Below are 15,794 nucleotides of genomic sequence, written 5' to 3'. Positions count from 1 at the left end.
TTTAGGTTTTGGCTAATATTTCCAATTATTTTGTCCTGCCACAGCTCAATTTGACGAGTGGAAGGTGAAGATGTAATTGCAGGAAACTCTTTCTGGACTTCAGCCTTGAACACGGTGCTTCACTTCCAAACATGGGGTGCTGGGGATCGTTTTCCTGTTTTTTTCTTTTCAACTTCTACTGCTGATCTTTGTCTTATCTCTGGGGGTGCTATGCCTGCCAGCTGGTAGATTTTGTTGACTGGAGTTGGTCGTAGGCAATCTGTTATGATGCGGCCTGTCTTGTTGAGAGCGGTATCAACATGCTTGGTGTGTGCAGAGTTCCATCAGACTGGTGCTGCATATTCAGCTGTGGAGAAACATAAAGCTAGAGCAGGTGTGTGTAGGACATTTTGTTGACCTCCCTATGAGCAATTAGTGAGCTTGCATATTATATTATTTTGGCTGCAGACTTTGAGCTTTGTTTTCTTGCAGTGATTTTTGAAAGTGAGTGTTCGGTCAAGCTTTACTCCGAGGTATGTAGGGATGTATGTATGATGTAACTGCATTCCCCTCCAAGTTATATCCAGTTTTCTTCTAGCTTGTCTATTTCTCAAGTGTTATCGGCACAGGATTTTGTGCATGAGCTGACATTCCAGTTGAATGATCTGGGTGAGCAAATCAATTGCTCAAATTGTCCAGAATTTTCTTCAAACCAATCGCAAATAGCTGTGGCCTAGTGACATGATTCATATACTGAAGAAAGATGATGTCATGAAGATTGATTCCTCAGATAAGCTTATGACTTTGAAGTGGAGACACCTTCACTCAATGAATTAAGTAAAGTAGGTTTAGGGTTCATTGAAGACAAAATTTTATCTAGCGTGGTTAAGGATGAAGAGATTACCAAGAAAGATGTTTTAACCTTAAAACATGAAGCACAGTCATTTATTATGAAAATGATTAAAAGCATTTTTGAAAGATCTCTATTGTAGTAATCCTTTGTACATAATTCCGATTGTCTTGATCCAAAAGCTATTCTTGCAAATAAAGGTGGTTGCAACAAAAAGATCAAGTTAATACTGAAAAGTCTGGTTAAAAGTGACATATTTCCACAGAATATTGTGATTCTCTCCTATTGGAGTTTGGCGATTTCATTCAGCAAATTCCATGTCAAGAATGTAGGGATTTTGAAATTAAAATTTCAAGATTGGATGAGTTAAGAATATGTTTTCAAGAAGTTCCAAAGAAATCTGGAAAGCTTTTGGGATTATTTTAATCTGTTCACATCATCAGACAACAGTAGATAGTGAATTCTCAATTGACAAGGCTCTAGAGGTAGAGAATTTGAAAGAAAGTTGCTATGTGGCAAGTTGAAGACCACCTTAAATTTTGCTAGGTAGTGCAAAATGTACAGATTACTGAGGGTATGTTGGCATCTGCATTTTCTGCAAGAAAAAAATACATGGCTTTTCTTGAGCAACAAAAACAAGTGGAGAAGGTCAACACTCTATCAGAGAGAAAGTGCAAATTGCAAGAGGAACTGGAAGGTTTAAAACAGAAAAGAATGCACCTTGATTCTAACATTTCTTGATTGCCCAAATCAGCTGATGAACTTTCAGAGATTGTGGAAAAGACAGGGATCATTTCTTGCCGCTCATAATCTGATGCACTGATTGTGGAAAAGACAAGGATCATTTCTTACCGCTCACAATCTGATGCACTAAGGAAAAAGGCTCACAAAAAGAAAGAAGAGCTTCAAGCATTAGGCAGCCAGATTAAGGAAAAAACTGCTGTATTTAAAATCATGTTATGATTTACTGTTTTTTGTCTATACTGTGGCTTTTTAATTAATTTTTTTTTTAGTGCTTATAAATTTTTCTGATTGACAATTCATTCTTAATTTCATTAAAATTCACAAATTTGGAATTACTTATTGTGTGATAGAAACTGCAGAGCAGCTATAAAATGTGACAGTCTTACTTAAACTGCTTTAATAAGGAAAACATTTAATGAAGATCAAGCAGATGTGCAGTGAAGAATATTGTTCATACGTTGTTAAAGAATTTGTTTCTATTAAGTTGATACTGTTGAATGTTATTGCTGTGACACAACATTGAAATTGTCATCTATTTGTGCATGGTTATTTTCTTCTTGGCCTCACTACAGCATTAAGTGTAACTATTGCCAGTAAAGAACAGGTGCTTAAAAGTCTTTAATTTTTATTTTGTAAATACAGTATGAACCCTGTGCATGAATATACATTCCTAGGAAGTGGGTCCAATACATCACTGATATTACAAATGAAAACGTAAAGATATACATATCACATTATGTTCCCTTCCAAATTGTTATATACCATATTTTATGGACTATAAGAAATACTTTTTTCTTCAAAAAATTGCCTCCAAAATTCAGCTGTGTTTTATACTGGAATTTTTAATATGAAAATGTCAAGTGTTTTTAAAATTCCCGCCAGTCTTAACAATGGCCAATAAAAAAACGCCACATGAAGCGTGTATCTATCTGGCAACATTGGTGTAAACTGGCAGCAGCAGTGCACTGATCGACAGACATGATTTGTAGGGATTCGTAAGCTTGCTAACACTTTCTCCTTCCCGCATCGCCATCACGAACCCAGAATGCTGTCCAGCCTGTGATGCATCATTGCAGTCTACGGTGCCAGTGAACTTGAATTGAAAGTGATTTGTGTTATTGCTAAGAATATAATATTTTTGTTGGTAGCTAGTTTTATATTGAAGAAAGAAAAGTATTCACATGATGCAGGCTGTAAATTGAAAGTAATAACGTATGGAAGAAGACATGGAAACAGGGCAGCTGAGCGGCATTTCGTTTGGCCCTCCACCAACAGAAGGGGGTATGGGGGATTAAGAAAAAAAAAGATATTCGGGGTTGGCAGTCTAATGAAGAACTGAAAAACATGAGGAAGACTAAATGTGCAAATAGAGGACTGAATGGAAAATGGCCAAAAACTAGAAGAAGATGTATTGAAATGGATTCGAGCACACTGTCAAAATGCCATTGGAATTAATACAAAAATGATTCATTTACACACTTGTAAGCTAGTTCTACAGTGGAACTTAACAGACTTTAATGGTGGAACTTAACAGACTTTAATGGTGGAGTTTGTTGGTGTTACAGGTTTATGAAATGTCATGGACTTAGCATGCAAACCGAAAGCAGAATATCTCAGAAAATGCCATAAGACTATTGAGAGAAAAGAATATCTTTTCACCACTTTATTTTTCAACATTGAAAGAAAACCAATGTGGAACCAAACCAAATAGCGCATGTGGACAAAATTCCTCTGACATTTTATGTGCCAGGTAACAGAACTGTTGCTGTGAAATGTTCTATAACTATTATGTAAAAACTAGTGGGCATGAAAAAGCTACTACACTGTTGTCTTTTCATATTGTGCTGACGATACTGTACTTAATTTAGTGATCATCTTCAAGCGTGAAACAATGCCAGAACCTTCTGAAATACGACCAGGTGTTGTTGTTCATGTACATGACAAAGGCTGGATGGACGAGCCTGGTATGAAATTATAGACTAACTCTTTGTGGAAGAGAAGGAAAGGTGCTTTATTGAAGAAGAGTTCTCTTCTTGTCATAGATCAGTTTAATAGTAATTTGAAAAATTTCGTGAGAGAGAAATTGACACAGAGAAATACATGCTGTTATTCTGGGAGGACTTACATCACAATTGCAACCTCTTGATCTCTCAATAAATAATCCATTTAAAGTGCATATGAGAGAGGAATGGAACAAAAGGATGATGAATCCAGCAGGTATTCACGGTGTTAGTGTATTCATGGTGTTAGTAGCATCTCTAAAAGGATGCAAATCGGGTTTGCTTTAAATACATGCCATAAACATCTTGAGCATTAGTTACCTTTGAGACTGGACGTGGCGAGCTGATGTTAGTCAAGAATGCCCTTAAGGTGACAAACATGATATTATCAACACTTATTGAGTTTGAATGAGATCATGTTATAGGTATATGAGAAGGTGGATGTGCCTTCTGCGATACTGTAGAGAGACTTGGCAGAAATGCAGCTGCTGTACATGATTACTGGCAGTGGTGGTTACTAGAATGTTCTATCACAAGAAGACTGGACTCCAGGTAGCCACATGGCACTGCTAAGAGGGGAAACCACTGTGTTTGGCTTATGGCTCTGGGACATCGTTCTGGGTCAGCAGCAGCCATTTGAGCAACAGTTGACACTACAGTGACACAACAAGCTGTTATAAATTAGTTACTTCAAGGACAACTCTGTTGATTGAGACAGTGTATAAAGCAATAGACAATATTGCTATTAATACCTCTAACTACATAGGTGCGCAAGTCACCCTGCATGGTCCATCAGTGTTCTGCGGTGGAGTTCTTAACTTTACCATTACCAATAATCATACCCTGCAGCAAGGTAACGGATGGGTAACCTTGGCCCTCGTCCGTGGACCTAAAGTCGACAAAGTTGCAGGCCTTGAAAATCTTAACAGCCGTGACGTCATCGCATACCGGACATTTCTTGTCGCAGAGGCCTACAATAGAGACATGGGTAAATCATATTACTTGCCATCAAGGCTGTTCATTCTGAGGACCAGGAATCATAGTAAAATAAATGAATCCGAATCTGTGTCAGTGTGGGTTAAAGGTGCTGACAATTGTAAAAAAATTAAACTCGTCAGTGACCTTGCCCATTATTATAGAAATTAAATAAAATCTTTCTCTTCCCTATTCCTTACCATAAAAAATTATTAATTATAATATTGTGATTCTTGAGTTTCTCCTGGCGTATTTGATAATCAAAATATCCACGGGTGTGCTGCCGGTCTATAATGTCCAACGGGCACAATATTTCGGCGAACATACATGTCGCCATCATCAGGTGAACTGACGGACTGAGCTCCTGTGAACGTGCCGGCACGGAGATCCGTACGCTATGGCTGCTCAGAGGGAACTGGGTTCGGTCGCGGCGGCGGCCGATTTAAATACCCTCCGCCCCCGACGCGCTCCCTCCACCGTCCGCGCCCCGCGCCACGGTCGCGCGGTGGAACAGATTGTGAAGGCGTCTGAGATGACGTCGGTGTGATGGCTCTGTCCGCCGTGGTCATCACAACTATACGTTTGCTCGATTTACTCTTGATTAACCCAATTGCTGGTTCCCAAGCCTTGCTAAGATTATAGCCACAGTCACGATTTATGAGGTCGTCATTGGTGCGAATTTCGATGGCCTCTCTAACAACGCTGTCCCAGTATCTCGACGTCTGTACCAGAATCCTCGTGCGGTCATACTCCATGGCGTGATTTTCCGACAAACAATGTTCAGCGACCACCGACTTGCTCGGATACATCAGTCGAGTGTGCCTCTGGTGTTCACTGCATCGATCCTCGATGGTACGCATCGTCTCACCAATATACGACTTGCCACATTGACACGGAATCTGGTACACGCCGGCCTTCCTCAAACCGAGGTCATCTTTGGCGCTCCCCACCAGTGCACGAGTTTTATTTGGAGGACAAAACACAGTTCCGACCCGGTGTTTCTTCAGAATGCGGGTGATTTTCCCCGAGAGTGCGCCTGTGTATGGAATAAATGCAGTGCCTACCTCCTCCCTCGTGACTTCATCCATCTCAACAGGTTGTGCTGCAGTGGTTGGGCGGAGAGCACGTTGAATCTGCCACTCTGAGTACCCATTTTTTCGAAATACAGTTCTCAGATGTTCCAATTCCTGGGGTAAACTCTCTGCGTCAGAGATAGTGCGCGCCCAATGAACTAGAGTTTTAAGTACCCCATTCCTCTGTGAAGGGTGGTGGCAGCTGTCTGTGTGCAAATACAGATCAGTGTGCGTTGTCTTCCAATACACCCCATGACCTAGGGTGCCGTCAGCCCTTCTCTTGACCAAGACGTCAAGGAAAGGTAATTTACCCTCCATTTCAGTCTCCATAGTGAATTTGATGTTTGGGTGTATGGAGTTTAGATGTGTAAGGAAGTCAAGGAGTTTATCCATACCATGTGGCCATCTGAGAACTGTATTTCGAAAAAATGGGTACTCAGAGTGGCAGATTCAACGTGCTCTCCACACAACCACTGCAGCACAACCTGTTGATATGGATGAAGTCACGAGGGAGGAGGTAGGCACTGCATTTATTCCATACACAGGCACACTCTCGGGGAAAATTGCCTGCTTTCTGAAGAAACACTGTGTTTTGTCCTCCAAATAAAACTCGTGCACTGGTGGGGAGCGCCAGAGATGACCTCGGTTTGAGGAAGGCCGGCGTGTACCAGATTCCGTGTCAATATGGCAAGTCGTATATTGGTCAGACGATTTGTACCATCGAGGATCAATGCCGTGAACACCAGAGGCACACTCGACTGATGTATCCGAGCAAGTGGGCTGTCGCTGAACATTGTTTGTCGGAAAATCACGCCATGGAGTATGACCGCACGAGGTTTCTTGTACAGACGTCAAGATACTGGGACAGCGTTGTTAGAGAGGCCATCGAAATTCGCGCCAATGATGATCTCATAAACCGTGACTGTGGCTATAATCTTAGCAAGGCTTGGGAACCAGCGATTGGATTAATCAAGAGTAAATCAAGCAAACGTATAGTTGTGACGACCACAGCGGACAGAGCCATCACACTGACGTCATCTCAGACGCCGTGGCAATCTGTTCCACCGCGCGACCGTGGCGCAGGGTGTGGATGGCAGAGGGAAGAGGGAGCGCGCCGCGGGTGGAGGGTATTTAAATCGGCCGTCTCCGCGACCGAACCCAGTTCCCTCTGAGCAGCCATAGCGTATGGATCTCCGTGCCGGCACGTTCACAGGAGCTCAGTCCGTCAGTTCACCTGATGATGGCGACATGTATGTTCGCCGAAATATTGTGCCCATTGGACACTATAGACCAGCAGCACACCCGTGGATATTTTGATTATCAAATACGCCGGGAGAAACTCAAGAATCACATCATACCCCTTTTCGGGGAAGAGATGTATCGCAGCATGAAGAAATTTGAAAAGTTGCGCCACCGTAGATGTCGTTTGCTAAGTACTCTTGCCTTTCTAAAGATATGTCATTCCGAGAATGTTGTTCCAAATTTTGCTAAGGTTATGCATCACATTGATTCTGCAGCAGCTAAGAGAATCAAGAAACGAGCCAGCCTCGCATTGGTACGTGAGAGAGTGCAATTCACCCGCCAGAGCCTTGAGTTTATCTCACAGGAAGTACTCAAACTTCATTTGCAACTGGCTAGTAAGTTCACTTCTTGTTCCTGGGATTGGATTGATGGTGTCACCCGGGTGTCAGCTGATTCCGCCCATAAGAAGGCTACGGGACGTCAAACAGCTAAGTTCTCACGTCTCCTTGACAAACCATCTCTGCAGGTTCCGTGAAAGACTGTCATCAATTTGAGTGGCATGGTGTTGAGTGATGATGCGGTCTCGGTTTTGCAGAAAGGTCTCAACTTTGCTACCACCCCCAAGTTCACTCCGGTCGCAGAAATTGTTACTGCTGTTGAACAGGTTGCAGCTCAACTTCCGCCAGAATCAGCCGGGGAAATACGTCGTGAAACTTGTCGTGCATTGACGAAATCCAAGCCGATGAAGTCAAATATCAGCAGTAAAGAGAGGGCGGCCATTTGTGATCTGAGGGAGTGCTCTGAAATTGTTGTCTTACCGGCTGACAAAGGCAATGCTACAGTTGTTGTCTCCCATAAGGACTACACTGATAAGATGCAGAGCCTGCTAAATGACGATTCCTACCGGAAGATCAGCGTTGACCCTACAAAGAAGGTGGAGAACAAGACGAGGGCGCTTCTCAAGGACACATATTTACCCGAGGGTGACGCTAAGAAATTGTTACCCCAAGGTCCGGTACCGCCTAGACTATATGGACTCCCGAAGGTTCACAAAGAGGGGGTACCATTACGCCCCATTGTCAGCAACATCAGGGCACCTACATATTTGTTGGCCAAATACCTGACGGGAATATTAAGTCCTTATGTGGGTAAATGCCCTCATCACATCCGTAATTCCGTGGATTTTGTTAAACGCCTTGATAGCTTCAGGTTGGGTGAGTCAGATATCATGGTGAGTTTTGACGTCGTTTCCTTGTTTACGAGGGTACCCCTGCGAGAGTCACTAGAATTGATTAGTCAGAAGTTTGACAAGAAGACCACTGACCTTTTTAGGCATGTCTTGACTTCCACGTATTTTCTTTTTAATGGAGAATACTACGAACAAAAGGAGGGAGTCGCCATGGGTAGCCCACTCTCACCGGTGGTAGCGAATTTGTAAATGGAGAACTTCGAGGAGGAAGCCCTGTCATCATCCGTATGGAAACCTACTTGCTTTTTCCGTTACGTGGACGACACGTTCGTCATCTGGCCACATGGTATGGATAAACTCCTTGACTTCCTTACACATCTAAACTCCATACACCCAAACATCAAATTCACTATGGAGACTGAAATGGAGGGTAAATTACCTTTCCTTGACGTCTTGGTCAAGAGAAGGGCTGACGGCACCCTAACTCATGGGGTGTATCGGAAGACAACGCACACTGATCTGTATGTGCACGCAGACAGCTGCCACCACCCTTCACAGAGGAATGGGGTACTTAAAACTCTAGTACATAGGGCGCGCACTATCTCTGACGCAGAGAGTCTACCCCAGGAATTGGAACATCTGAGAACTGTATTTCGAAAAAATTGGTACTCAGAGTGGCAGATTCAACGTGCTCTCCGCCCAACCACTGCAGCACAACCTGTTGAGGTGGATGAAGTCATGAGGGAGGAGGTAGGCACTGCATTTATTCCATACACAGGTGCACTCTCGGGGAAAATCGCCCGCATTCTGAAGAAACACCGGGTCGGAACTGTTTTGTCCTCCAAATAAAACACGTGCACTGGTGGGGAGCGCCAAAGATGACCTCGGTTTGAGGAAGGCCGGCGTGTACCAGATTCCGTGTCAATGTGGCAAGTCGTATATTGGTCAGACGATGCGTACCATCGAGGATCGATGCCGTGAACACCAGAGGCACACTCGACTGATGTATCCGAGCAAGTCGGCGGTCGCTGAACATTGTTTGTCGGAAAATCACGCCATGGCGTATGACCGCACGAGGATTCTGGTACAGACGTCGAGATACTGGGACAGCGTTGTTAGAGAGGCCATCGATATTCGCACCAATGACGACCTCATAAATCGTGACTGTGGCTATAATCTTAGCAAGGCTTGGGAACCAGCGATTGGGTTAATCAAGAGTAAATCGAGCAAACATATAGTTGTGACGACCATGGCGGACAGAGCCATCACATTGACGTCATCTCAGATGCCGTCGCAATCTGTTCCACCGCGCGACTGTGGCACGGGGTGCGGACGACGGAGGGAGCGCGCCGCGGGTGGAGGGTGCTTAAATCGGCCGCCGCCGCGACCAATCCCAGTTCCCTCTGAGCAGCCATAGCGTACGGATCTCCGTGCCGGCACTTTCACAGGAGCTCAGCCCGTCAGTTCACCTGATGATGGCGACATGTATGTTCGCCGAAATATTGTGCCCGTTGGACACTATAGACCGGCAGCACACCCGTGGATATTTTGATTATAATTATAATATTCCATCAGCCACATGTGAGATACACTGTGTGAGCGCTGACCTTGGTCGTTACGCAACCGCTTATTGCTCTGTGTTTACAAACATGACAAGCCAAATGAGACGTGATGTGTGTATTCCACTGACTCCAAACCACCACCATTTGCGACTTCAGTGGTGCTGAGCGAGAGCTTATTGGAGGGGAGGGTGAAGGTATGTTGTGTTTCCTGATGGAAGCTCATTCTGCCTTGGTGCCATTGATGGTGTGTGTTGAGTTGAGGGCCTGCAACCAACCTGTTTGCATGCTAGACGCACTGGGCCTACAGCTGGAGTTATGGTCTGGAGTGCTATTTAGTATGACAGTAGAAGCACTCTCATGGTTATCCCACGCACTCTGATTGCTAAATTGTATTTCAGTTTGATGATTCAACATGTGCTGCCATTCATGAACAGCCTTCCAGTGAGTGTTTTCCAACAGCATAATGCTAACCCATGTACCACTATTGTAATCCAGTAAGCTCTACAGGGTGTCAACATGTTGCCTTGGCCTGCCAGATCCCAGAACTGTCTCCAGTCGAGCGGATGTGGGACAAAAATTCTGGCATCATCCACAAACAGCATTAACCGTCCCTCTACTGACTGACCCAAGTGCAACAGGCATGGAACTTCATCCCACAAACTGACATCCGAGACCTGTACAACACAATGCATACACATATGCATGCTTGCATTCAACATTCTGGCAATTACGCTGGTTATTAATGTACCAGCATTTCACATCACTTGGGACAGAAAGCCTGCCAAACCGGTTGTCAGGATCAGCATTTAGCATGAGCTCATGGCATCTGACATCATGGTATCTGACATCATGGTCCGTCTGATGAAGCAACACGGACAGCGACCTAGGAGGGCAGAGTATTAACAGAACGACACGCGAGAGACATGGCCATGGCCACCACCATCACAATGCAGAGTTTCTGATGGGGCATGCCTTTCACACCACTGGTGGCAACCTGCTTACTAGAAATCACTGGAATGGGCACAGAGCTGATGCAGTGAATTATGCCAGCCTGACCCAGCTGCTGTATTCAGCACATTTTTTGTCAGCTTGCTAAGCCACCAGCCTGTGCCAAAGATACAGTGACAAGATGTATTCAGAGAAATAAAAGAAATTATATTTAATACAGGTTTATCAGCCTTCAGCCTGACAAACATGGTTTCCAGCCCTGGAGTAGGCAACCTGTACAAAACCAACAAGAAAGGTGAGCAGTTGTGGAACAATGTAAAGGACCTATGCCAGCCACTTGCCACAGCAGATGTATAGAAAAACCCTGCACTTGTGGTCAAGTGTACATAGGAACAACAAAAATAAGCATTATCACTTACCTTAAGGAACTCAAGAGCAATTGCCACCTGGGAAATGTGGATAAATCAGCAGTAGCAGATTATGCACTGAGAATGGGGAACGCCAGATTTGTTTCTGTGATACTGTAGTTTTATCAGGGTGTAATCATTACTTTTTTTAGGATGTACAGTGAAGCCATAGAAATTCAGAAGCACAAAAACAATTTAATAGTAAAGTAGTAAGGTAGAAGTTGGGCAAGGTGTGGGCTTCAGTGTTAAATAAAGCAAACAGCACAAACTCTTCCCCACTACAAGCTCCGTAGCATTCATTGGCATGACTCTGTGATCTTAGGCAATGGCCTGATGATGTTATGAACCAACTGTTGCTTAATTTGAGTCTTTAACTGCTTTCTGAGTCATTAAAGCCTCAAATGACATCTCCAGCATTGGAAGACAAAACATTAGGCTAAGAATTATAACAAATATCACCAATAATGCTCAACTCTTATTTTCAGATGTTCCTTTACAAAGGAAAACCCAGGATTACTACTGCAATTTTAAGTATTGTATCACTGAAAAGAAGATTGAAATAGATATTGGTTTCACAAGCTGAGACATTGTCATGAATAAAACAGTGACCCATATATACAATAAGTTTCATTTAATTTACATTTATGGTCACAAACTTTTTGTTAACAGATTACCGGTTTTGGTGTATAATGACCATCATCAGATCTGTTTTATAAAAACAAAGTACGAGGGTGAGTCAAATGAAAACCTTAAATTTATAACAACAAATCGAAATTTCGCACCGTTATCCTGTAAGTTGGTAAGTGTGCTTCAAACAGCGTGGAGACTGGCCTGTAGGTGGCAGCGTAGTGCAGATGCACACATACCGTCGCAGTATCAGTATAAAGATGGCCGCCCCACTTGCGACTTGCACCAGGGAAGAACAGCGTACTGTTATTCGGTTTTTGCGTAGTGAAGGTGTGAAACCTATTGAAATTCATCAGTGAATGGAGGTTCAGTATGGTGATGCATGTTTGTCACAGCAGCAAGTCTACAAATGGAGTAGGAAGTTCGCAAATGGTGTGACTTCAGTGGAAGATGCTCCTCGTCCAGGTCAGGCGCAACAAGTTGTGACTCCACAGAACATTGCAGCAGTTGAAGCCATAGTGAAGGAAAACCGCCGAGTGCCACTGAATGACATTGCAGCATGTTTACAAATTAGTCATGGGTCAGCACACTGCATTGTGCATGATGTGCTCCAGTTTCACAAAGTGTCTGCAAGACGGGTGCCATGGTAGCTGACTCCTGAAATGAGGGAACGACTTGTTGGTGCTTGTGAAGAACTTATTCGGTACTTTGAATGAGAAGGTGATGGCTTCCTTGCAAGAATCTTTACTGGTGACGAAACCTGGGTTCACTTCCACCAACCGGAAACGAAGAGAGCCAGCAAGGAATGGTGCCATTCCTCATCACCAAAACCAAAGAAGTTTTGAACAGAACCATCAGCAGGGAAGGTTATGCTGACTCTCTTTTGGGACAAAGAAGGCATCATTTTGGAGCATTACTTGCCTAGAGGGACCACTGTCACCAGTGCATCATGCACGGATCTCTTAAAAAATCGTCTGCGGCCTGCAATCAAATCAAAGCAACATGGATTGCTGTCAGCAGGTGTCCTTTTGCAACATGACAATGCAAGGCCCCACACTGCCCGTAAAACAGTTGCAACAATCACAGACCTGCATTTTCAGTGTCTTCCTCATCCACCATACTCACCAGACCTTGCCCCAAGTGATTTCCATATGTTTGGACCACTCAAAGATGCAATGGGAGGAAAGAAGTTCCATTCTGATGAAGAGGTATGCCACGTGGTGCATGAGTGGTTGCGCGGACTACCAAAAATTTTTTGCTAAAGGAAGTTATGCACTTTATAAGTGCTGGAGGACTTGCATTAAGCATGGGGGAGATTATGTTGAAAAGTGATACAGCTTTGTACCACTTCTGCACAATAAGTAATATTTTAAAAAATATTTAAGGTTTTCATTTGACACACCCTCGTACATTAGGACTTTGTTTTTATAAAACAGATCTAATTGTTGTAACTGCCAAGTAACTACCTCATGTGTGAATGACAGATGTATGGAAAGCAGATGTAAGTCTCAAGTCTGTAAATAGTGGAAGTTTAATTTTAAATCTTGTACATAATCTGACTGTTCTTAACTGAGGATCACTGAAATGAATAATTTACTTTAATTTTTGACAACATTTGGTTGTAATAGCCAAGAAACTAGCAAATGTCTGAATGCTGGATTTAATGAAAGCAGATGTAAGTATTAAACCTGTAAATATTAGAAGTTTAAATTTAATTCATGTACATAATTTTACTGTTTATTGACTGAGGATCATTAAAATGAATGAAACTCAAGTTTTTCTAATTACATTTTTGTAATGTGTTTAACTGACGTGTTCCACACCCAGGAGGGTTCCCTCTTTTATGAGTCTATGGAATGAATAATTAATCTAATCTGATGATGGTCATTATAGACCAAACCCAGTAATATGTTAACAAAAAGTTTGTGACCATAGAAGTAAATTAAAGGAACTTATAGATTTTGGTGTCAGTGGCATTGCGAAATGAATGAAATCACTAAAATTGAGCAAAGCTCCAGGGCCCGATGGAATTCCTGTCATATTCTGTACTGAATTTGCAGCTGAGTAACCATATCTTTTTAATTATTAGATTCCTCAAAAAAGAAAAAATAGCCTATGCCCAGTAATTGGAAAAGAGAATAGGTGACACTCATCTGCAAGAATGGTGGCAGAAGTGATTCACAAAACTACCATCCAGTATCCGTGGCATCCACTTGTCATAGAATCTTAGAACAAATCGTAATGAGGTATCTCAAACAGAATGACCTACTCCAAGCCAGCCAGCATGGACTCCAAAAACATCAGTCAGGGGAAACCCAGCTCATTATTTTCTGACTTGACATACTGAAAGCCATTCATCAAGGCAAACAGATAGATGCAGTATTTCTTGATTTCTGAAAAGTTTTACTCAGTATAATCTCTATGCTTATTATCAAAAGTAAAATCAAAAGGGGCATCAAGTGAAATTTGTGACTGGATTGAAATTTTTTTGGTAGGGAGAAGGCAGCAAATTATCTTGGATGGAGACCCATCGACAGACATAGAAGTAACTTCAGGTGTGCCCCAGGGAAGTGTATACGAGGCCTTGCTGTTTGTGTTGTATATTAACGACTTTGTGGACAATATTACTAGTAACCTCAGACTCTTTGCAGATGATGCAGTTATCTATAATGAAATACTGTCTGAAAGCAGCTGTACAAATATTCAGTCAGATGTTGATAAGATTTCAAAGTGGTGCAAAGATTAGCGCATTGCTGTAAATGTTCTGAAATGTAAAACTGTGCATCTCACAAAATAAAAAAAAGTAGTATCCCATTACTATAATATTAAAGAGTCACAGAAGGAATCATTCAACTCATACAGTTACCTGGATATAATTACTTTCGAGGGATTTGGAATGGAATGATCACATAGGTTCAGTCATGGGTGAAACAGATGGCAGACAGTGGTTCATTGGTAGAATACTAGGGAAATGCGATCAGTCTGTCATGGAGACTGCATACAAAACACTTGTCTGACCCGTCCTACAATATTTCTGAAGTATGTGGGACTTGTACCATATCGGACTAACAGAGGAGACTGTATAGATACAACGAAGATCGGTGCAAATAGTTACGCGTTTGTTTGACCCCTGGGAGATTGTCATGAAGGTAATGAAAGAACTGAACTGGCAGATGTCTCAAGCTAGACACAAACTATCCTGCGAAAACCTACTTAGAAATCTTCTAGAACAAATTTTAAGTGATGAGTGTAGGAATGTGTTACAACCCCCTACATATCACCATAGGGACCACAAAGATAAGATTTAGACTAATTACAACACTTTCTGTGCTCCATATGTCAATGCAATGGGAAGAAGCCCTAACTGGTAAATAGGACCTACCCTCTGCCATGTACAGTCGCTGCAGAGCGTAGGGTTTGCAAAACATTTCAAGGGGTTCGCCAAAACTTTTTTCCGTGATTGTGGGTTTCGATGTTAGGCCCATTACTGTTTCCTTAGTTTGTGCGGCATTGTCATGTCTGTGAAAGCTACAATGAGTCTAAAAAGTGTTTGGTGCTATAATAATAATAGTTATTACTATTATTGTTATTATTATCATTATTTTAAAATTAAATAAACCTATAATACCCCTTGTGAAATATGTCTACATTATTTTCAAAGTAAATTAATATTTATCACGAATGCTTGATTTACAGTTATGTAACAACACTGGAAATACATTTGATGTCACTACAGTGGCAGTTTAGTCTGCCAGATTCTTTGTGTTCTAACAATACTAGCAACAGTACCCCAACCCCTCTAAGGAGTGGTTACATGGCTGTCAGGCCTTTAACTTTCAACAATAGTCTGCTTCTTCTTTCCGCGTGGCAATTGCAGTAAGTTGTCTGTTGTGTATCAGAATCATTTCTATTCGCATTAAAATGAATAACTAGTTGAAAAGTGGAAGTTTGGAAGGGAAACAGGGTTTAACAAAATTACAAGAACGTGTTGTGTCAACTGGTCATTTAGCTTCTAGTGATGTGTGTCAATCCAATGAAAGTGAAGCATGTGTAACACAAAGAGGGTATGTTCATAATTACAATAGTTTTGAATTTTCATATAAAGTGACAATGGCTGTCAAGACCACAGTGAGTTGTTTGTGGCAACATTCTTGCTAACAGTAGTCTGATACCTTATCTACTTGAATGCCATTTACAA

At 42.3% G+C, this 15,794-nt stretch overlaps 1 protein-coding gene across 2 annotated transcripts in view; it reads left to right on the top strand.

Moving 5' to 3' along the window:
• LOC126483705 (BLOC-1-related complex subunit 8 homolog) overlaps positions 1-15,794 on the top strand; it is a 129,136-nt gene that overhangs the window by 36,757 nt on the left and 76,585 nt on the right. The gene's annotated exons all lie outside the window — the stretch shown is intronic.

Source organism: Schistocerca serialis, chromosome 6 (assembly GCF_023864345.2).
Source record: "Schistocerca serialis cubense isolate TAMUIC-IGC-003099 chromosome 6, iqSchSeri2.2, whole genome shotgun sequence".
NCBI classification, from domain to species: domain Eukaryota; kingdom Metazoa; phylum Arthropoda; class Insecta; order Orthoptera; family Acrididae; genus Schistocerca; species Schistocerca serialis.
Note: the sequence above shows the minus strand (reverse complement) of the source record. Positions and strands in the feature narration are given on the sequence as shown.